Source organism: Haematobia irritans, chromosome 3, assembly GCF_050003625.1.
Source record: "Haematobia irritans isolate KBUSLIRL chromosome 3, ASM5000362v1, whole genome shotgun sequence".
Classification (NCBI taxonomy): domain Eukaryota; kingdom Metazoa; phylum Arthropoda; class Insecta; order Diptera; family Muscidae; genus Haematobia; species Haematobia irritans.
This window is the reverse complement of record NC_134399.1, coordinates 168129053-168153943: the sequence shown is the minus strand read 5'-3', so window position 1 is coordinate 168153943 and position 24891 is coordinate 168129053. Positions and strand designations below refer to the sequence as shown.

Here is a 24891-nt window from a genome sequence, read left to right as displayed (position 1 = left end):
ATATGTTTCTATAGAAATAAAATTTTGACAAAATTATCTATAGAAATAAAATTTTAACACAATTTTCAATAGAAATACAATTTTAACAACATTTTCTATAGAAATAAAATTTTGACAAAATTTTCTATAAAAATAAAATTTTGACAAAATGTTCTATAGTAATAAAATTTTCACATAATTTTCTATAAAAATAAAATTTGGCAAACATTTTCTATAGCAGTAAAATTTTCAAATAATTTTCTATGCAAATAACATTTTGATAAAATTTTTCTAGAAATAAAAGTCTGACAAAAATTTATATAAAAATAAAATTTTGGAAAAGTTTTCCAAAATGTATTCTAGAAATAAAAATTTTGACAAAATTTTCTATAGAAATACAATTTTACAAAATTTTCTATAGAAATATAATTTTATCAGAATTTTCTATAGAAATAAAATTTTGACAAAATTTTCTAGAGAAATACAATTTTGACAAAATTGTCTATAGAAATAAAATTTTGACAAAATTTTCTATAGAAATAAAATTTTGACAAAATTTTCTATAGAAATAAAGTTTTGACAAAATTTCCTATAGAAATAGAATTTTGACAAAATTTTCTATAGAAATAAAATTTTGACAAAATTTTCTATAGAAATAAAATTTTGACAAACTTTTCTATAGAAATAAAATTTTGACAAAATTTTCTATAGAAATAGAATTTTGACAAAATTTTCTATAGAAATAGAATTTTGACAAAATTTTCTATAGAAATAGAATTTTGACAAAATTTTCTATAGAAATAGAATTTTGACAAACTTTTCTATAGAAATAGAATTTTGACAAAAATTTTTATAGAAATAAAATTTTGACAAAATTTTTTATAGAAATACAATTTTACAAAATTTTCTATAGAAATATAATTTTAACAAAATTTTCTATAGATATACAATTTTGACAAAATTTTCTATAGATGTAAAATTTTGACAAAATTTTCTATAGATATAAAATTTTGACAAAATTTTCTATAGAAATAAAATTTTGACAAAATTTTCTATAGTAATAAAATTTTGACAAAATTTTCTATAGAAATAAAATTTTGACAAAATTTTCTATAGAAATAGAATTTTGGAAAAATTTTTTTCTATGAGGTAATGTGTCGACAAAACTTTATATAGAAAAACAATTTTGACAAAAATTTCTATAGAAATAAAATTGTGACACAGCTTTCTATAGAAATAAAATCTTTAGAAAAATTTCTTTAGCAATAAAATTTTTACAAAATGTTCTAAAGAAACAAAATGTTGATAACATTTTCTATAGAAATTAAATTATCTAAGAAATAAAAATTTTGAAAAATTTTTCTATAGAAATACAATTTTACAACATTTTTCTATAGAAATATAATTTTAACAAAATTTTGAGAAAAATTTCTATAGAAAAAATTTTGACTAATTTTTCCATAGAAATAAAACTTTGACAAAATTTTCTCTAAAACTAAAATTTTTATAAGTTTTTTCTTGAAATAAAATGCATACAAAACTTTCAGTAGAAGCACAATTTTTACAAAACTTTCTATAGAAAAAAATCTTTACAAAATTTTCTTTAGCAACACAATTTTTACAAAATGTTCTATAGAAACAAAATGTTGATAAAATTTTCTATAGAAATAAAAATTTTGAAAAATTTTTCTATAGAAATATAATTTTAACAAAATTTTGAAAAATTTTCTATAGAAACAAAATTTTGACAAAGTTTTCTATAGAAACAAAATTTTGACAAAGTTTTCTATAAAAAAAAGTTTGACAAAATTTTCTATAGAAATAAAATTTTGACAAAATTTTCTATAGAAATAAAATTTTGACAAAATTTTCTATAGAATCAAAATTTTTCAAAATTTTCTATAGAAATAAAATTTTGACAAAATTTTCTATTGCAATAGAATTTTGGCAATATTTTTTCTATGAGGTAAAGTGTCGACAAAACTTTCTATTGGAAAACAATGTTGACAAAGTTTTCTATAGAAAAAAAATTGACAACATTTTCTATAGAAATAAAATTTTGACAAATTTTTCCATAGAAATAAAACTTTGGCAAAATTTTCTCTAAAAATAAAATTTTCACAATTTTTTCTAGAAATAAAATGCATACAAAACTTTCAGTGGAAAACAATTTTGACAAAACTTTCTACAGAAACAAAATGTTGATGAACTTTTCTCTAGAAATAAAATTTTGATAAAATTTTCTTAGAAATAAAATTTTGACAAAATTTTATATAGAAATACAATATTGACAAAATTTTCTATATAAACACAATTTTAACAAAATTTTCTATGCAAATAAAATTTTGACAAAATTTTTCTAGAAATAAAATTACGATAAAACATTCTATAAAAAATAAAGTTTTTGAAATGTTTTCTCTAGAAATACAATTTTGACAAAATTTTCTATAGAAAGAAAATTTTGATAAAATTTTCTATAAAAATAAAATTTTCACAAAATTTTCTATTGAAATACCATTTTGATAACATTTGCTATAGAAAGAAAATTTTGACAAAATTTTCTATAGAAATAAAATTTTGACAAAATTTTCTATAGTAATAAAATTTTGACAAAATTTTCTATAGAAATAAAATTTTGACAAAATTTTCTATAGAAATAGAATTTTGGAAAAATTTTTTTCTATGAGGTAATGTGTCGACAAAACTTTCTATAGAAATACATTTTTGACAAATTTTTTTATAGAAACAAAAGTTTGACTTAAATTTCTATAGAAAAAAAATCCCAGCCAGATCTATACTAAAAGGCTGTGGAAAGGTTCATTCGCCCGAACCGAAACATGTACAGTCCAGGCGTGTATAGATTTGTATCTGGCGTTTTCTTTTCAATGGCTCTATTGACCATGTTCCTTAATCTATATCTGTCCATAAAGCTCGAAAAATAATTGTATAATTAGAGAAAAAAAATCTTTACAAAATTTTATATAGAAACAAAGTTTTTACAAAATGTTCTATAGAAACAAAATTTTGACAAATTTTTCCGTAGAAATAAAACTTTGACGAAAAATTTCTCTAAAAATAAAATTTTGACAATTTTTTTTTTAGAAATAAAATGCATGCAAATTTGACAATTCTCGATAGAAATACAATTACTCATTAAATTATTAATTAATTACTACTCATTAAATTATTTTAATTATTATAAAATTAAGTCATTTACGGCAATTTTCATGTAGCTCCGTTAGGCTTTAACTGACAGTTATTAGAAAGTAAATTGCAAATATCTTCTCTCGGGTAACTTTTAACTGAAATTTTTTCGTCAGTTAAGTTCCTAACGGGCCTATGGAATATAAAGGCAGGATGACAGCTTCGTCTATAATACGGTTTAGAAGTTGGTTAGTTAACGGAACACTAACGGAGCTTTATGAAAATCGGGGGTTAGACTTATGTTTTCTGTGGTGTTTCTTCTCTATGTATATCAATATACGACCAATATGAGTGGTTCTATTTTTTTCAGTATATTTTTTTCGCTTCAAGCTCTGTCGCATTCTTTTTTATTTGTGTACAATTACAAGAAAAAAAGCTTTAAGATTAAATTTGACTTGAAAATGAGAGACTTCGTTTGTTTTTTGTGTTGGTCTCATACATTTTCACAATCAATGCTCTGTCGTATTCGCTTCACTTGCTTCACTTTGCTGTCAGTTTGGATCGTTTGTCCGTCCAGACGTTTGTTTGTTTTTTTTGCCGTTTTCTGTTTTGGTAAGAGTAAGTGGTGGCTCATTCAATTTGCCCAAGGAAATCTACAAGGAATTATAAAAGAATTGATTGTCAAAAATATGATATGAGTCGTAATATTGTGTGTTTTTTTATGTTGTCTACCATCGTCTTTGGTTTGTTTTCTGACATTTATATTTTCGAAATTGTCATTGTCAAGATTTTGAAAGATAAACATCCTTTTGATGAAGTTGGTGGGAGATGAAGAGCCTTCTGTATCATGTAGATAAAGTCCAAATGTGAAACGAAATTTTTGATTTTTCTTCTTTGGTTTTACCTGGTAATGACCTAAATTAAGTCAATATTCTTGAGAATGGATGTGAAAGGAAATTGTTTTGTGTATTTAAACAAATTGATTTGGGATGGTTGAAGATTACAATGAATAATGATTGAATAACTTTTTTTTAGCGAAAGTATTGACATTCCCTTTTTGACATTGTAGACATAAATTTACAGATGGTGGGATGGGATTGCATGGTCCCCTGTATGTACCATTAGATTCAAGCTTCGTCGACTGTGAGTAATTGGTGCATGTCAAACCCCTCAAATACTTCTCTAAAATATCCAATAACTGTATACGAAAAACCGATTTTACTACCACAATATTTAGAGAAGCAATAAAAAGTGGCTGCATACATATACTTAAATCTGACTCTATATGAAAAAAAATTTGTACAAAATCTACAGACTAAAATTTAAGTCGGCTGGGCTCTGGGCTGGAACACAATGTTAGTTAAAAATATGGAAAACATATAAATATAAAATAAATTTTAGCCAACTTCGCAAAAGTGTATTTATGATTTATCGGTCGATATATATGTACTAGAAGTATAGGAAAAGTGAAGTAATTTTCCCAAGCTTTCGACTAGACAGTGGCGATTTTACTAGGAAAATGTTAGTATTTTGGCCATTTTTGCCGAAAACAGAAAAACATGAATATGGCAGCTATATCTACATTTGAACCGATTTCAACCAAATTTAGCATGCATAGCTAAAATATCAATACTACTTCCTGTGCAAAATTTCACTTAAATCGGATTACAAATTTGACCTCTGTGTTCATATGATTGTCTATATGGGAGCTATATCTAAATCTGAACCAATTTCAACCAAATTCGGCACAACTGCACACCTTGGGCAAAATTTAAAGCATATCAGCTATATCTAAAACTGAACCGATTTCTTCCAAAATTAATAGGGGTCCCAAACACATACTTGTGCTAAATTTGAAGTCAATTGGGAGACAGAAGGTCATGGCTAGATTGACACCAAAGACACCATATGTCCTCTGGGTGTTTGAAACATAGGCTTTAACATATAACACCCTGTTCCAAAGTGTGGCACGGGGTATAAAAATATGAATTAAATGAACGTATATTGACATTTTACTACATTTTACCTAAATGTGGCCCGATATGGCCCATTTGTAATACCATCCGATTAAAAACTAAGCTCATAGAACTAATTATGCTTCATTTGAGCCAATTTTGAGATCTTTAAAGGAATTCAATCACTTAAATAATAAATTTGAATTAGATTTTTCAATTTCCCTAAATAGATTTAATACTATCTTAGACTTAATTTATTTTTAGAATGTCTAGTCTGTAAGGAATGTATTCCATAGACTGAAATAAATAAATAAATAAATAAATAAAAAAAAAATTTCACAATAGTTATATAAAATGTCAATAGACCGACCCTCAGATTTCGCATACGGAGCACCTTGGAGGAGCAAATTTTATCCGATGCGATTGAAAATTTGTACACGATGTTAGCAACAGGTTGGATGATAAGTCCCCGGTCTGACGCATAGATGGCGTCGCTAGTATTAAATGCATTTTTATATAGTACCAACCTTCAAATGATTCGTGTCAAAATTTGACGTCTTTAAGTCAATTAGTTTGTGAGATAGAGCGTCTTTTGTGAAGCAACTTTTGTTACTGTGAAAAAAATGGAAAAAAAAAGAAATTTCGTGTTTTGATAAAATACTATTTTCTGAAGGGGAAAAATACGGTGGAAGCAAAAACTTGGCTTGATAATGAGTTTCCGAACTCTGCCCCAGGGAGCAGCTCGAGCTCACATTTGACCAAAAACAACAACGTGTTGATGATTCTGAGCGGTGTTTGCAGCTGTTAACTCGTAATACACCCGAGTTTTTCCGTCGATATGTGACAATGGATGAAACATGGTTCCATCACTACACCCAGAGAAGGAATATGATCACCTCAAACATGTTTTAAGAGCAAAATGTTATTTTTGGGAGGTGACCATGTAACATGGTTTTCGCAACCATGTTATTTTTTCGGAAATCATGTATCTGATTTCGGCAAGCACGTTATATTTGACGAGAAAATACACCCGAGTTTTTCCGTCGATATGTGACAATGAATGAAACATGGTTCCATCACTACACCCAGAGAAGGAATATGATCACCTCAAACATGTTTTAAGAGCAAAATGTTATTTTTGGGAGGTGACCATGTAACATGGTTTTCGCAACCATGTTATTTTTTTGGAAATCATGTATCTGATTTCGGCAATCACGTTATATTTGACGAGAAAATAACATTTTAGTGACAAACATGTTACATGGTCACCATACAAAAATAACATTTTGCTCTTGATACATGTTTGAGATGATCATATTCCTTCTCTGCGTGTACACTCCTGAGTCCAATCGACAGTCGGATGAGTGGACAGCGACCGGTGAACCGTCTCCGAAGCGTGGAAAGACTCAAAAGTCCGCTGGCAAAGTAATGGCCTCTGTTTTTTGAGATGCGCATGGAATAATTTTTATCGATTATCTTGAGAAGGGAAAAACCATCAACAGTGAGGGTGATACGGTCAAAATTTGGTCAAGGGAAAACGCGTGTAAATCGGTGAAATCGTTTATTTAAAAAATCAAATTAAATTTCTTTTTCAAGTACAATTAGTATAAAATTCAGGAAAAATATTCAGTTAAGCTTTCGCTTTTCCAAATCCGAATTGCCAGGCCTCACGCTTGACACCTGCCATCATATTTTGTACAGCCACCACCAAGCCAATTTGCCTTGAACTGCTGCTCGTCCTTAGCAGTTTTTTTGGTCTTCTTTAGGTTCCGCTTGACAGTAGCCCAGTATTTCTCAATTGGGCGGAGCTCTGGCGTATTGGGAGGATTCTTGTCCTTGGGAACCACCTGCACGTTGTTGGCGGCGTACCACTCCATGGCCTTTTTACCGTAATGGCAAGATGCCAAATCCGGCCAAAACAGTACGGAACAACCGTGTTTCTTCAGGAAAGGCAGAAGACGTTTATTCAAACACTCTTTCACGTAAATTTCTTGGTTGACAGTCCCGGAAGCTATGAAAATGCTGCTTTTAAAGCCACAGGTACAGATGGCTTGCCAAACCAGATATTTCTTTGCGAACTTTGACAGTTTTATGTGCTTGAAAATATCTGCTACCTTTCCCCTTCCTTTTGCCGTATAAAACTCCTGTCCCGGAAGCTGCTTCTAGTCGGCTTTGACGTAGGTTTCGTCGTCCATTACCACGCAGTCAAACTTCGTCAGCATCGTCGTGTACAGCCTCCGGGATCGAGCTTTGGCCGTCGTATTTTGTTTATCATCGCGATTTGGAGTCACTACCTTCTTGTAAGTCGATAGTCCGGCTCGTTTTTGGGCTCGATGCACGGTTGTAGACGATACACCCAGCTTATTTGCGGCATCTCGGAGAGAGAGGTTAGGGTTTCGCTTGAAACAACCGGCAACTCTCTTTGTCGTCTCAGCGGCATCCGGTTTTCGATATCCCCCGGATCCAGACTTCCTGGCTGTCGACAAACGTTCCCCAAACACTTTAATTACATTTGTAACGGTTGATTTGGCAACTTTTAGCGATTTTGCCAGCTTTGCGTGCGAGTAGCTCGGATTTTCGCAATGCGCGAGCAAAATTTTGATACTCTGCTCTTCTTGCTTGGACGGCATTTTGACAACTGAAGAGTGAATTCCAAAATCAAAATAGGAGCAACATTCTACCCACACACACACCTTCAAAATGAGGGGTGCTCAGGGTTTTTAGATGCAAAATTGAAAGAAATACGTCAAGTTTATATTGACCAAATTTTGACCGTATCACCCTTTATGGCGTTATTGGAACGTTTGAAGGTCGAAATCGCGGCAAAACGGCCCCATATGAAGAAGAAAAAAGTGTTGTTCCACCAAGACAACGCACCGTGCCACAAGTCATTGAGAACGATGGCAAAATTTCATGAATTTGGCTTCGAATTGCTTCCCCACCCACCGTATTCTCCAGATCTGCCTGCAGCGACTTTTTCTTGTTCTCAGACCTCAAAAGGATGCTCGCAAGGAAAAAATTTGGCTGCAATGAATAGACGGTCGCCGAAACTGAGGCCTATTTTGAGGCAAAAACGAAGGAGTACTACCAAAATGGTATCAAAAAATTTGAAGGTCGTTATAATTGTTGTATCGCTCTTGAAGGAAACTATGTTGAATAATAAAAACGAATTTTGACAAAAAAATGTGTTTTTCTTTGTTAGATTGGGGACTTATGAGTCAACCTGTTATATACTCCCTAACAACCATGGAAAAATTGGTCCATATCGGTCCATAATTTATACAGCTCCCATATAAACCGATCCCCAAAAGAACCGAGACAAAGAAGCGGAGAATTCGAGTAAGGATACTTTTAAAACACATTTCTCATTAAATTTTGGGTTTTTCGTACTTGATTCTAGGAAGAAATTTTTAATTTTTCGTTTTTTTCCATCTTGTCTGTTCATATAGTATCAAAGTCCTTTAAAAACGACAACTTTAATTTCTAAATTCAGACTTGAGTTCCAGTGGAAATTATGCTATGTTTCAAATAAAGAATGTATTTAAAATAAAATATTGAAAAATATCTATTTTTGAACGCTTTTTTGCTTTGTGGTCGAGCTACAAAAAGGTCAAAAAATTTATAGACTATTTTACTAATTTTAACAAATTTTTGAAAATTATTAAAGTCAATTTGACCTTAGTCAAACAAAATTGTCTTTCATGTAAAGTTACCCTGTTAGAAGTCGAATCATTTAATAATAAGAATAAAACTATTTCATTGAAAAGTTTATGGACTTTTGGACAAGAGAAATGCCGCATCTATATTAAGCAAAATTTGCATTTTTATTTTCATGACATGAAATCTTTGGCCTGTACAGACAGGCACTCCTGAGCATTTTTGCCAAAGACACCATCTGTCTAACTCATCTCCTTCTGGATGTTGAAAATATAAGCACTAACTTATAATACCTTGTGCCTCAGTGTGTGGCGCAGTGTTGCCAGGTTAGGGGTTTTCGCCCCAAATTTAGGGGTTTTTTTTACGTTTAGGTGGATTTTTTGGGGTAAAATTTATTTGGGGGGATTTTTGGGGGTAAAAAATTATTTCAGACCTTATAAAGTGGAGCAATTCTCAAGCACATTCGGAACAATTCTAGCATGAGTTATGAGAAAAAAGATGCGGAAAGTCAACAAGAAGATCCTAAATACAAACAAATATCCAATAGCATTATTTTCGTTATCTTTTTTAAAATCTTCTGTTGAAAGGGCATTTTTAATATTTGACAAAATTAAAAAACAATCGTATTTTAACTTAGCAGCTGAAATCTTTTTAAGAGTAAGCCCGCTTTTTAAATTGATATACATATTGTATTATTACATCCATAGAAAAAATAATTTTCTCAGGGATGAAATTTTAAACAAACGAAAATCTCTTTTGTTTTAAAGTTTTTATTTCCTTAAATAGCAAATTTTATTTTTTATTTACTTTATTTATATATTTGTGTTAAATTTAATTTTTAAAGTGTATCACCACATGATTTTTTTCGCGTAATTTTGGGACCACTTTTTGTACTTTTATATTCTGAAATTTTTTGGGGGTTTTTGAAAAAAGCTTAGACCAATTTAGGGGTTTTTTCTTAAGATTTGGGGGGGAAGAATCAAAAATTACCTGGCAACACTGGTGTGGCGCAGGGTATAAAAATACTTTCTCTTCTCGCAACAAACTGAAAGTCAACCAAAAGACATTCATTAAATCCCATGTATTAACTTTAACCTCTACCTCTAAACAAAAACACAAAAATTAAATATTTTACACATAATCTATCGTTTATATTCAATTGTTTTGTCAGACAAAAAAAAAAACACAGATATTCTTGAAAAATTCTTTGGCTCGTTTACGCGGTCTACACCCATATTGAAATTTTGGTAAATTTGGGAAAAAGGTAATAAGAAACCCCCCAAAAAAATACGAAATATTCAAGTAAAACGTGACATTGTTACAAATTCTTCTTCGAATTAATTATATTACTAAATTTGCACAAAGTATTCGCATTTTCTTGGCATCTATTTATGAAGAAATAGAAAAAAAAACAAAATAAGGACTAAATTAAATAGGATGATTTGAGAAGAAAATAAAAATTTAGCAGACTCGAGAAAAAATTTGGAAATTTGAAAAAGATGGAATTACAATGAAAAATAAATTACACAAATTTTAAAATACCTTGATTAAATATTTTCAAATACATTTAATTCTTTTTACCAGATATTACATTCTTAGAAGTTGGGTTAAAATACCCTACAAATTGATGTTACTGTGGTTACTATTTGCCTTTTTATTTCTTCGAAGTTTCTGCATTTCAACAGCCACTCGTAATTAAGGACAGTATTAACATCAAAACTTGGTAAACTGCTGCAATAAAATGTAAAAAAAAAACAACGAAACTTTCTTTAATACCCCGATTACTACGATGTCCATAAGCGAGAATATAGTCGACGTCCTCGTATGTTCACTGGTGGGAAAAAAAGAAGAACTGAAATCTATGCGAAAAAAGACGCACGGACAGTAATAGGAGAAAACTTTTCAAAAGTTGACACGTTTAAAGGACATGGTAGCATTAAAAAGTCTATACTATAGTCAAGAACATTGCTCTTAACTAAACTTAAGATTAGCTAATGAGCTCATGGTGTCATAAAAAAAGTATGAACCAAATGAGAGTGTAATAAAGTAGTCAGTAATTTGTTAAAAACATTAATTAAAGTCTTGCATTAACTTTTGGTTATGTTGAAATTATTTTGCTATTGCAATTAACAATGTAACAAAGGGAGCGATAAAAACATATTATTAACTTTAATAATTTAATCGTAGAAAAATTTTGTTACTTAACAAAGTTATTAAATATTGGAGTATTTAATTTATATTTTGGGAAGTGCCTAAATCCTAGTTAATGGATAGGCTCTAATGCAACAAAGTAAAGAGCTATATCATTTGATTTTTTATACCCTCCACCATAGGATGGGGGTATATTAACTTTGTCATTACGTTTGAAACACATCGAAATACTGCTCTAAGACCCCATAAAGTATATATATTCTGGGTCGTGGTGAAATTCTGAGTCGATCTGAGCATGTCCGTCCGTCCGTCTGTTGAAATCACGCTAACTTCCGAACGAAACAACCTATCGACTTGAAACTTGGCACAAGTAGTAGTATTGATGTAGGTCGGATGGTATTGCAAATGGGCCATATCGGTCCACTTTTACGTATAGCCCCCATATAAACGGACCCCCAAATTTGGCTTGCAGACCCTCTAAGAGAAGCAAATTTCATCCGATCCGGCTGAAATTTGGTACATGGTGTTAGTATATGGTCTCTAACAACCATGCAAAAATTGGTCCACATCGGTCCATAATTATATATAGCCCCCATATAAACCGATCCCCCGATTTGGCTTGCGAGGCCCCTAAGAGAAGCAAATTTCATCCGATCCGGCTGAAATTTGGTACATGGTGTAAGTATATGGTCTCTAACAACCATGCAAAAATTGGTCCACATCGGTTCATAATTATATATAGCTGCCATATAAACCGATCCCCCACTTTGGCTTTCGGAGCCTCTAAGAGAAGCAAATTTCATCCGATCCGGCTGAAATTTGGTACATGGTGTTGGTATATCGTCTTTAACAACCACGCAAAAATTGGTCTACATCGGTCCATAATTATATATAGCCCCCATATAAACCGATCCCTAGATTTGACTTGCAGAGCCTCTAAGAGAAGGAAATTTCATCCGATTCGGCTGAAATTTGGTACATGATGTTAATATATGGTCTCTAACAACCATGCAAAAATTGGTCCACATCGATCCATAATTATATATAGCCCCATATAAACCGATCCCCAGATTTGGCTTGCGGAGCCTCTAAGAGAAGGAAATTTCATCCGATCCGGCTGAAATTTAGTACATGGTGTTAATATATGGTCTCTAACAACTATGCAAAAATTGGTCCACATCGGTCAATAATTTTATATAGCCCCCATATAAACCGATCCCCCGATTTGGCTTGCGGAGCCTCTAAGAGAAGCAAAATTCAGCCGATCCGGCTGAAATTTGGTACATGGTGTTAGTATATGGTCTCGAATGACCATGCAAAAGTTGGTCCACAGCGGTGCATAATTATATATAGCCCCCATATAAACCGATCACAAGATGTGACCTCCGGAGCCTCTTGGAAGACCAAAATGCATCTGATTCAGTTGATATTTGGTACGTGGTATTAATATATGGCCTCAAACACCCATGCAAAAATTGGTCGAAATCGGTCCATAATTATATATAGGCCCCATATAAACCGATCCCCAGATTTGACCTCCGGAGCCCCTTGGAAGAGCAAAATTCATCTGATTCGGTTGAAATTTGGTACGTGATGTTAGTATATGGTATCCAACAACCATGCAGGGATTGATTCATATCAGTCCATAATTATGTATAACCCCCAATAAACCGATCCCCAGATTTGACCTCCGGTGCCTTTTGGAGAAGCAAAATTCATCCGCTCTGGTTGAAATTTGGTACGTGGTGTTAGTATATGATATCTAACAACCAAAAGTGGTCCATATCGGTCCATAATCATATATAGCCCTCATATAAACCGATCCCGAGATTTGGTTTTGGAGCCTCTTGGAAGAGCAAATTTCATTGGAGTCAATTGAAATGTGGTACATTGTGCTAGTATATGACAGTTAACAACCATGCCTAAATAGGTCCATATCGGTCTATAGTTAATATAGCCCTCAGATAAATCGATCCCCAATCACACAAAAATTGGTCCATATCAAGTTCATAATTGCACATAGCCCCCATATAAGCGACCCCCATATTTCAATTCTAGCTCTCTACGTACCGTGCAAAAGTCCATTTCGTCCATATACCTCTTTGTCTAATATATACCACGTATGGATTAACTCACAATTTAGAAAACGATGTTAAGAAGTTTTAAGATATCTTGCCATCGGTAAGTATTACCACAACTCAAGTAATTCGATTGTAGATGACAGTCTTTCGTAGATTGTGGAGGGTACATAAGATTCGGCCTGGCCGAACTTACGGCCGTATATACTTGTTTTTTTTTTTTTTTTTTTTTAATTTTATTGTTAGGTTAGGTATAGTTGCAGCCTGTCAGGTTCACGTTGACTATTCAGTCCATTGTGATACTACAAGTGGTGATCTTCTTTCTTATCAGTGAGTGCTGCGTGGTTCTATGATTAGCTCAATGATTTGAAAAATAGGTAATTTTATAGCAGAGTCCGAACGCCGTTAGATATTGCGGTGAAACCACTCATAATATATGTTAGAAACTTTGAAACACACAGAAACATCACCAGCATTACGGAGAGGCTATAAGCCGCCGCTGTAAAACTTTTTGTTCTTTGGTCGAAACTGGGTTTGAATCTATGACCTTTTGTATGCAAGGAGGGCATACTAAGCATTGCATCCCGGTGACTCCCTAATTTTATTGTGCGAAAATAACAAATATTGAAAATAACATGAAGTTTTAGAATCAGTTTAGATTGCTTGGAGTCAAAATTAACCAAAGTGGATTTGCAGTATTCTAGCCCATCAAAGGTGTACATTTTCAGCTTAGTAAACCTGTTAAAATTGTTTGTCCACAAACTGCTGATTTTAAGATAACTTCCCATTGGGGAAAACCAAATTCAGTAAAAGGTCTTCTTCGCGCAAGCAAAGCAACTACTTGGCTATATCCAGTCGAACTTTTTTTTTGAGCATCGTTGAGCTCATGCACTTTTGCATTAATCTCAGCTCATTTTTCATTATCACACTGCCAAAGACCCATGTAAGTAGTGTTCACCTCTCCACTCGCCCACGACATCACTACCAAATCTGTGAAGAGCCGCCGATCACCTGGCAAGTTTCGAGCAAGTTGTGGACTGTTAGATCTCGCTTCACCGCATCCAGAGATCCAAAACCCATCATAACCACAGCCAAGGAGGGCTCCATAAGATCTGACACAACCATCCTCTCCTACAAAATTCTTAACTTTGTAAAACAAATATTTCTCACAGCACTAAAGTGTATTATGGGAGCCACCGTGGTTCAATGGTTAGCATGCCCGCCTTGCATACACAAGGTCGTGGGTTCGATTTCTGCTTCGACCCAACACCAAAAAGTTTTTCAGCGGTGGATTATCCCACCTTAGTAATGCTGATGACATTTCTGAGGGTTACAAAGCTTCTCTAAGTGGTTTCACTGCAATCTGGAACGCCGTTCGGACTCGGCTATAAAAAGGAGGTCCCTTGTCATTGAGCTTAACATGGAATCGGGCAGCACTCAGTGATAAGAGAGAAGTTCACCAATGGGGTATCACAATAGACTGAATAGTCTAAGTGAGCCTGATACATCGGGCTGCCACCTAACCTAACCTAACCTAAAGTCTATTACCTTAAAACCGTAATAACGGTACCTTTCTGTGACGTACCCCGGCCTCCAAAAGTCTTCCCCTAGTCGATGTCGGCAATATCCGTCGTTAAAGTTTTGCACCCGTTCTCGCGATAAGTTCAACTCACGAGCTACACTAAAAAAAAAATATTTACGTGATACCTAACCTAAATTTTAGGATGCGAAATTTACAAAATATTGAGAACAAATTTCTTTAAAATAATGAAATTTTCATTAAAATAAAGTTTATAATCTTTGCTTCAAATTTGTTTTTCATTAACTTTAGGACACCAATTTTGTAAATTTGCGTCCCTTTTTTAAAGTCGCATTTCGTGAACTAAGGCTAATTTTTCTTAAAGTAAAGAAACACATTTTTGATTTAAAGAAATTGTCCTTAAATTAACTGAAATGTTGAAACTTTAGATTTAAGATAAAACGCTTCAAATATGGACTAAGACTTATTTTTGAGGATTTAGCGTCTTTGGTTTAATGTTTTTTTTTTTTTGAATTAGGAAAAATTTTTTTACTTTGAAGTATCCATTATAGTTTAGATTTTTAAACTGGCATTTGTTAATAAACCGCGAAAAGAGAATGAAAATTTGATAAATGAGATCTGTATTCAATTTTCATTTTTTTGGTCCTAGATTTAAAGCCAGATAGTTCGCTAAAAAATTTATTTATTTTATAGAAGCCCCAAGATGCGGCTTCGAAATCAATACCAAAATCTTTGCATCCAAATAAACTTTTTTTGAGTGTATAACAAGCCAATATGGATATATTTTTTTTGTGGTTGGGGACGGAAGTTTTGAGCTGATGATTTGGGGGTTAGATGGGGAATTTCCAGAAATTTGGGGATTTTGTTTTTTACAAAAACTTGTTAGAAATTTATTGCGGATATTTGAGGAGAAATACTGCCAACGCTGCCAACACTGATCACACTATTACGTTTGAATTTCTTTATGGAATTCTAAACCCATCAACAGGTTCTTCAGGTGTCGAAAAATGTTATCCTTTCATTTTCTATTACGGGTATAAAAAGAAATTATATGGTGTAACGTCAGGACTATACGGCGGATGACCCCTCAAATCAGATCCGATGTGTGAAAACTCCCATTGTTCGGGTGAAGAATGATCGATCTTTGTCGGTTGATTTTTCTGATTTCTTGAAGCACATTCATGTGCGACTCATAATTGACTGTTCTGCTTTGTTCTAGTGGTACGAGTGCGACAAGTTCAGTTTTTTTCCCAAAAAACATGCGATCATTTGCTTGCAAGTGAATCGTGCACGTGCACGCAGAGAAGGAATGTGATCACCTCAAACATGTTTCAAGAGCAAATGTTATTTTTGTATGGTGACCATGTAACATGTTTGTCACTAAAATGTTATTTTTTCGTCAAATATAACCTGCTTGCCGAAATCAGATACATGATTTCCGAGAAAATAACATGGTTGCGAAAACCATGTTACATGGTCACCACCCAAAAATAACATTTTCCTCTTAAAACATGTTTGAGGTGATCATATTCCTTCTCTGGGTGTGCAACAATCGTCTGCTATCTACTTGCGGACTAATATACGTAAATCCACGATTCATCACCTATCACGATGTCATAGACGTGTTTCGAAGCACCGTCATCGTAATTTTGGAGCATTTTCTTTGGAATCCAATGCGAACAAATTTTTTTCATGGTCATATGTGCATTCAATATTTTATGTATGCTGGTCCTACTAATACCTAAGGTTGGCTCAATCTCATGATAGGTGAAAGCATCAATGGTTTCCGAAACAACAACGAATTTTGGACGACCTTCACGAAATTCCTGTTGGAGTGACCTCGATTGAATTTACTATGCTATTGATAAACAGTGGTCCTTGACAGAGCTGCGTCGCCAAAAATTGAATTAATATCATCGATACCCTGTTGTTGAGTTGATTCACGTTGAAAGTTGTAAAAAATAATCACACCAAAATATTCAAAATTTAAATCAATTTTTTTGGTGCTAGATGAATCTTTTAAGTTGCTGTAAATAACAAAAATAACGCTCATATGTAATATCAAAAATATCAAGCTTTACAATAGAGCTGTCAGTTGCAACCCAAGATTGCAACACTAGGGTTGCCCAATCCCGGCGTACTTGTCTGATCACCCACGAAAAATGTGGGGTCTAAGCAAGAAAATTATTCAGATCATAGTTATTGAAACCTGAACCCCCACCTGACGTGGGGAGTTAGTCTATAAATACTGATTTTGTCTACTCAGCATAGAACTAAACAAAATTTTAATTTTTTTGCTTACTTCAATCGAAATAATAACATTCACACGTTTTGTTACAAACTGCCAATGTCATCTCACCGCAAAAGCTAGACATTCCAAAGTCTCGTGCAAAATAAAATATTTGGATTTTTTCTTTAGACTTATGGATTACCTTCACTTTTCTAGAAAAGAAAAAAAAACTTTTATGTTAACAAAAAAAAATATATAATTTTGTTTTTAAGTAGAAAAAAAAAACAATTTAAATACACATACATATATGACAATTCTAAACTTTCTTTTTTCTTTCTTTCTTTTTTTACAGACCGCAAAAATTGCGACAGCAGACCCAAAAAACAAAAGAGAGTGAAGAGGGCAAAAAACCCCACCAACAACCAACCGGCTGTCACACAATCAATGAAATCGTTAAAAAAAATCTCCATAAATAATTAAATCACATGAAGTATCGAGACTAAAAAAAATAAAACGAGATTCCACATCCACAGACAAAAAAGAGAAGTAATCGAATTTTATGTCATTCGATTTTCAAACAAAAACACAAAAAAAAATATATATTGAATTTATTTTGGGAAAAACGGTCAAAGAAGACTAATAAAACAAAATTCCTATCGTGTATTTCAATGAAGTAAATTAAGCGTGTAGTAAAAAATGTGAACTATTTCTGGATCCTGTTGAATATCGAAGAAGTGTCCATATGATATTCTCTTAATACGATAACCAACAAAAGTAAAACTTTTCTATGCGAAAAAAAGTGAAAATAAATTTGCATAATTCTGATTAAGAGCTCTATTCGAATGAGTGCCTATATCGGTGTATGGTTGACTTTTTGGTTGCTGGATTATTGGCAAATTTAGTTGATTTTTTTTTTGTCTATTGAAACGCAAAATCATTTGAAAAGTCCAATACACAAAAATTCCCGCTTATTCTGAAGTGTACTTAACAAAGAAAGAAAAAAAAATTGTATAAATGAAACAAAAGGCCCCAAAAACAAAGTGGAATCACCACAAGACAACGTTTTGAAGATTAGAGAATGCTGACTGAGGCATACATACGCATATTAACTAAAACCACAAAATAAAAACGTCACGGTCCCACTAGGGCTGGCTGGCTTGCTGGCTGAGTTGAATGGCAACGATGACGACCCAGTCAACCAATTTTTATTTTAGCTATGGGAAAGTTGGAGAGTGAGGGGAACTTCATTTGTTATTCCAACAACGTTGCAATATTAAAACAGCCATAACTGTGTGCCTTTTCCCATTGCAAACACCTTCACAGCCCCCCCCCCCCCCTTTACCATTCTAACTTACCTCTTATCTTATTTCAAGCTTGAATGGTGTTAACGAAAAAAAAAAATAAGAAAAACGAAAATTCTTAACAATTCTTGACTCTACCGGCTCACGCATTCTTTTTCATTGACATTCACCAATGAAACCGGCCACTTTTTATGGGTTATTCAGTCAAAGACAATCAAGGGAAAATCATTGAATTGTATGTCAATTTGTTTGGGTATTTGGTGGTATATCTTTAATGATGAAGTAGCTGTTTTTTTGTAAATCTAGGGATTTAGGAAAATGAAAAACAAAAATCTTGAAAAATCTTAGGATATTTCTCGATATTCAGAAAAACAAGGGCTTCACGGGATTTAAAGAGTAAGAAGCGTAGTGTTATCAATAAATATTGTGACCTCCTGACAGTTAATATATCCTGGGGTTATAAATAAACCAGCTGATTTATATGTGTAATCACTTCTTCTTTTACTACGAGTAAAGGAATAATGTTCTAATGAGAAATATCCTAAAAATGTATTTTATATCGAATTTTAAGGCCATCAATTACTAAAATGGAATAATTTAATTCCGGCTCGATATTATGAACACGATCTTCATATTGATGAAAATCGTTACATACAAGTGGTAAAAATCCCTCCGTAGAGAATTTCATAAAGAACAAATTGCAATCTCGGTAAGGTATAGTGGCAGTCCGATATTTCAGACTGACTTGTGAGTATTCAGTCCATTGTGATTCCCCAGTGGTGAACTTATCACTGAGAGCTTCCCCGATTCTCAATGACAAGGGACCTCTTTTTTATAAACGAGTCCTAACGACTTTCCAGATTGCCCTGAAATCACTTAGAGACATTCAGAAATGTTACGTGCATTACTGAGAGGTGATAATCTACCGCTGGAAAACTTTTTGGTGTTTACTAGAAACTGGGATTGAACCCATGATGCGGACATGGTAATCCTTTCACCACGATGGCTCCTCATCTCCATTTTGCGAAAGACCGATAACAGACGGATGAGCAAGAGCGAGGACAGAAAAAGGATCAGACGGACGTACATGGAAACAGCGGGAACTATTCTAAACTCTGAATCGATATTCCATGAGGTAGTCAATAAAAAACGGTTATATCATTATTTTAATGAAAATCGTCACACTGACAGGGACTTTTCGTACGATCGCCCAAATAGTTAGAACGCTTCTTTAAAATGGTCGTGATTTGGAGCCATGGGAGTATTTTCCTTGTTTTAAAAACGCTAGAGATCTATTTTCGTCCCAGGTAGTCCATTTTTCCAGTGGCCTTTTTTCTGTTGACATACAAGTACAGAAAATCGTTTCATACACATTTTCAATAAGATTAAATAATAATTGCGACTATAATCTAGCGAAAGATAAATGGACTGACGGACAGACGCAGGGGCAGGAGGGAGGACAGAAGAACCAACAGACAAACTAAATGGCAGATATAGAAAGAGCTGTCAAGCATGGTTAAGTGGCAGCCCGATGTATCAAGCTCACTTAGGCTATTCAGTCCCTTGCACCACGATGGCTCCTCATCTCCATTTTGCGAAAGACAGACGGATGAGCAGGAGGGAGGACAGAAAAAGGAACAGACCAACGGACATGGCAAAAGCGGGAGCTATTCTAAACTCTGAATCGATGTTCCATGAGGTAGTCAATAAAATATAGCTATATCATTATTTTATTGAAAATCGTCACACTGACAGGAATTTTTCGTACGATCGCTCAAATAGTTAGAACGCTTCTTTAAAATGGTCGTGATTTGGAGCCGTGGGAGTAGTTTCCTTGTTTTAAAAACGCGAAAGATCTATTTTCGTCCCAGGTAGTCCATTTTCCAGTGGCCTTTTTTCTGTTGACATACAAGTACAGAAAATCGTTTCATACAGAAGATCCAACAGACAAACTAAATGGAGACCAGGCAGATATAGAAAGAGCATGGTTAGGCTAGTTGGCAGCCCGATGTATCAAGCTCACTTGGTACGGGATGTTAGTATATGATCTCTAACAATCATGCAGGAATTGGTCCATATCGGTCTATAATTATATGTAGCCCCCATATAAACCGATCTCCAGATTTGACCTCCGGAGCCCCTTGGAAGAGCACAATTCACCCGTGGTGTTAGTATATGGTCTCTAACAACCATGGCTAGGTTAGGTTAGGTAGCAGCCCGATGTATAAGGCTCACTTAGACTATTCAGTCCATTGTGATACCACATTGGTGAACTTCTCAGTACTCAGTGCCCGATACCATGTTAAGCTCAGTGACAAGGGATGTCCTTCTTATAGCCGAATCCGGAAGGCTTTCCACATTGCAGTGAAACCACTTAGAGAAGTTTTGAAACCCTCTGAAATGTCACCAGCATTACTGAGGTGGGATAATCCACCGCTGAAAAACTTTTTGGTGTTCGGCCGAAGCAGTAAGCCACGACCTTGTGTATGCAAGGCGGACATGCTAACCATTGCACCACGGTGGCTCCCGTCAAGCATGGTTAGTATACGTATTCAAAGGGCCAATATTTCTAACAAGAATATTTTAGGCTCACCGGGATACCATTATCGTGAAGATTGTGAAGTTCTTCCTACAGATTACTTATTTATTTCATTTTTTAATTTAATCAATTTTTATTTAATTATTATTTCCGAAACAGATTCTCTCAAAAACATAAAAATTTGTTTTAACGAAATTATCAAATATTTAATAAAATACTCGTAGGGCCATATTTATTAAAATCGAGACATACTTAGAAATGAAAATTTTGTCTTACCAATTTCAAGAATTAGACAGACTAACAGATGAACGGACAGACGGACGGTCGAACTATATTCACTGAAAGTAACTTGGCCCCATGAGAGTCCCCGTCATTGCATTACATTGGTTAGAATACCTGCCATGCATTCAAAGGGTCATGGGTCCAATTCCAAAAATTCTTCTTATAGCAGAGAGAGAATTTTTCGTTAAGCTTAACATAGAATGCTACAGTATTCATTAATAACTGAAATCTTATAAATTTACTGCACTCAAATTTAATATGTCTAGGGAATTCTCTTACTTGGTAATATTCGAAAAAAGAAAAGCGTATTTCGCTATGTCCAAAAGTGTAAAACTTTCCATTAAAACTGTTTTGTCCTTAGTGTTATGAGATTCAATATAAAAATTAGTATATTTAAATAAATGAAAATACTTGTCCTTCAAAGTTAGTTCAAAGCTTTTGAAATCGTCCTTAAATTCATTACAGAAGCCAACCCGAAATTGTTTTATGCTTTTATTTTTAATTTCTCATTTCTTGTAATTTTCCTATTTCTTTTGAATTCTGTTCTTCACAAATGGATGGGATTTATTAGGTTGATATAAATCCCATCCATTTGTTTCAACCCGAACGCCATCCCTATTTCTGAAACCACACAATTTGTTAAAGCTTTCGATAACAAATGAATAGAAATCAAGGGGGAAGAAAAACAGCACTCTGTGCCAGAACCAGAAGGACATTAAAAGAATCCTTAATATTTATAACGCGTTTGAAGGGCTCGTTTGTATAAATTTTTTTGGCAAACCTAACCCAACCTTTAACTTTGGCCTGGGGGTTCATCAGTTTTACAGATGAATGAAAAAATCAATTCGATTCAATTATTTCTTCTATTTGTCATTGCCATTTTTTGTGCGCCAGTATTAGTTTGCATTCTCTTTCTCCAAAAAGAAGTCCTTGTTTCTTCTTCTCTGTTTTTTTTTATATCAACGACCCAATTTCATTTTTCTTATTTACGTGACACCATTTAAGCTTGAAATACAAATGAAAAAATACAAAACACTTGTTTTATATTCTATTTGTTTTCTCTCTCCGTTTTTTTTGTTTCTTCCTTTCGATTGCAATTAAATTTGAATACAACAACAACAACATCAATGTGATGCCGTCAATCACAGGCGTCACAGCTAGATTTCACGTCCAAGTAACCGGCAAACAACAGAACTACAAAACTTGGACTTAACTGTGTGAGAGAAGCTTAGCGCTCTACAACGACTCTCGTTTCATCGCTAACGATTCACACACGCATTTGAGATCTAGCAAAAACGCCTAAAAAAAAACCCATAATCTGGTAATTATTTCTACGCTAAACGTGTTTTCATGTGTGAGACAACCTAAATCAAAAAATCGTTTTTATCAATTTAAATTAAAATCTGCTGACGAAATTAACAAATTATACAAATAATTAAAATAACGGCAAACAACGGAATTAAACTTAAATGTTGTTAACTTAACATACTTTTGCCAATTATCGTCGTGGATTAATAGTCATCGTCAATTTTGTAACAATTGCAGCCATCATTTGCCTGAGTAAAGTGGAAGACATTGCAGGATTATCTTCGAAAATCGTCAACGTCGTTGCTGTCATCTTTGTATTTCCTGTATACGAAACGCTCAACATTGGAAGCAACAAACAACAAATAATTTTTTATAAAAAAAAGGTAAGTACAACATTTGTGTTTACCTTTATATAACATCAATTGGTGATACCTAACGAGTTTAAGAGATGATAGCATACGAGGGTTGCCTTTTATATTTCGGGATTAGAAAACGGCTCCATGAAAAAAGTCCCCAAACTCACAAATAAAAGGAGTCCCCAAAATTGATGACTTATTCCATTATGTAAGTTAGGTTAGGCATGAGACCGACGACTGTCTTCCAAATGTTCGAAAAATGAAAATGGGAGTTCGAGGCCATGTATTTATGGACGAACATTTATTTCTAAGTACTCAAAAAATAAAATTAGGTGGTAGATACATATGGAGGTGAACCATCTTCATAATTTCTATATTTATGGAATATATTGTCCAAATCAGTGATGAACACAGATAACAGGACAACATTTAGGCTCGATACTCACGAAATGATTTCACAATTGTAGACAAATGTCTTATCCTAGCTGAGTAAAATTATAAATTAGCGCTTGGACCACCAAAATAAGTTATTGCAAACCTGATTTTTTATACTGAACGGATTTCGAAAAGATCCCCACAAAGATCCCCAAATTTATGAAAATTCCCCACCAGATCCCCAATTCAAAAAAGTCGTCCCCATTCATTGGGGATTCCCCCCAATTTGGGAGGAATCCCCAATACAGGCAACAATGACTTAGAGAAGTTTTGAAACCCACAGATATGATACCAACATTACTGAGATGGGATATTCCACCGCTGAAAAACATTTTGGTGTGTGGTCAAAACTAGGTTTGAACCCACGACCCTGTGTATGCAAGGCGGGCATGCTAACCATTGTACCACGGTGGCTTCCTATATCATTATATAATAATTCCCCAAAATATAAAATTATACCCCAAAAATTGAAATAAATCGTCAAAATACAAAATGAAATATATCCCTAATATTTTGGGGACTTTTTCGCAAAATCAATAATAACAAATTTATGAACTAAATTCATTATTTCTTCATTTTAGTTCATAACAATATCAACTTCTAACAGAGGTATTAGTAGTGGGTACATATTTGTAAAGAATCCTCGACTGAGGTACGGCCATTTGGACAATCATACCTGTCCAAACCCTTTGATATACTATCAGCATGACATTCGCTACAAAATTTTAAACGTCTGCAAGGCATAGTCACGACGTTAGGAGCAGCTTTGCCACAATGATTTTTTTTTTGGACCAACAGTTTTCCAAAAGTGGACCAAAATTCGTACCAGCGGACCCTTTTTCCAAATTAAATTAATATCATTTAAAATTTTTCCAAAATTTTACTTCACTACAAAATTGTGGCAAATTTTTATATCTATACAAATGTTTGTCAAATTTTATTTCTATAGAAAATTTTGTCAAAATTTTTATTTCTATAGAAAATTTTGTCAAAATTTTTATTTCTATAGAAAATTTTGTCAAAATTTTTATTTCTATAGAAAATTTTGTCACAATTTTACTTCTATAGGAAATGTCGTCAACATTTGATTCCTATTGAAAATTTTGTCAACATTTTATTTCTACAGAAAATTTTGTCAAAATTTTATTTCTAAAGAAAATTTTGTCAAAATTTTATTTCTATAAAAAATATTGTCAAAAATTTATTTTTGTAGAAAATTTTGCCAAAATTTGATTTCTATAGAAAATTTTGTCACAATTTTACTTCTATAGAAAATGTCGTCAAAATTTGATTTCTATAAAAAATTTTGACAAAATTTGATTTCTATAGGAAATTTTGAAAAAATTTTATTTCTATAGAAAATTTTGACAAAATTTTATTTCTATAAAAAAAAAATTGTCAAAAATTTATTTGTGTAGAAAATTTTGTCAAAATTTGATTTCTATCGAAAATTTTGTCACAATTTTACTTCTACAGAAAATGTCGTCAACATTTGATTTCTATAGAAAATTTTGACAAAATTTGATTTCTGTAGAAAACTTTGACAAAATTTTATCTCTATAGAAAATTTTGACAACATTTTATTTCTGTAGAAAAATTTATTAACATTTTAGTTCATTAGAAAATTTTGACAAAATTTTATTTCTGTAGAAAAATTTATTAAAATATCATTTCAGTAGAAAATTTTGACAAAATTTGATTTCTATAAAAATTTTTGTTGAAATTTTATTTCTATAGAAATTTTTGTTAAAATTTGACAAAATTTTATTTCTATAGAAAATTTTTACAAAATTTTATTTCTGTAGAAAAATTTATTAAAATATCATTTCAGTAGAAAATTTTGACAAAATTTGATTTCTATAGAAATTTTTGTTAAAATTTTATTTCTATAGATATTTTTGTTAAAATTTTATTTCTATAGATATTTTTGTTAAAA

At 32.9% G+C, this 24891-nt stretch overlaps 1 protein-coding gene across 4 annotated transcripts in view; it reads left to right on the top strand.

The window, feature by feature from the left end:
• Positions 1–24891, top strand: part of Fur2 (furin-like protease 2) — a 797201-nt gene that overhangs the window by 54003 nt on the left and 718307 nt on the right. For 2 of the 4 annotated variants that reach the window (XM_075301235.1, XM_075301232.1), the window contains exon 2: positions 22005–22547. The gene's annotated coding sequence lies outside the window, so the exon portion shown is untranslated. Of the gene's footprint in view, positions 1–17318; positions 17509–22004; positions 22548–24891 lie in introns of those variants that run through there. The other 2 variants (XM_075301234.1, XM_075301233.1) reach the window with 2 other exon arrangements.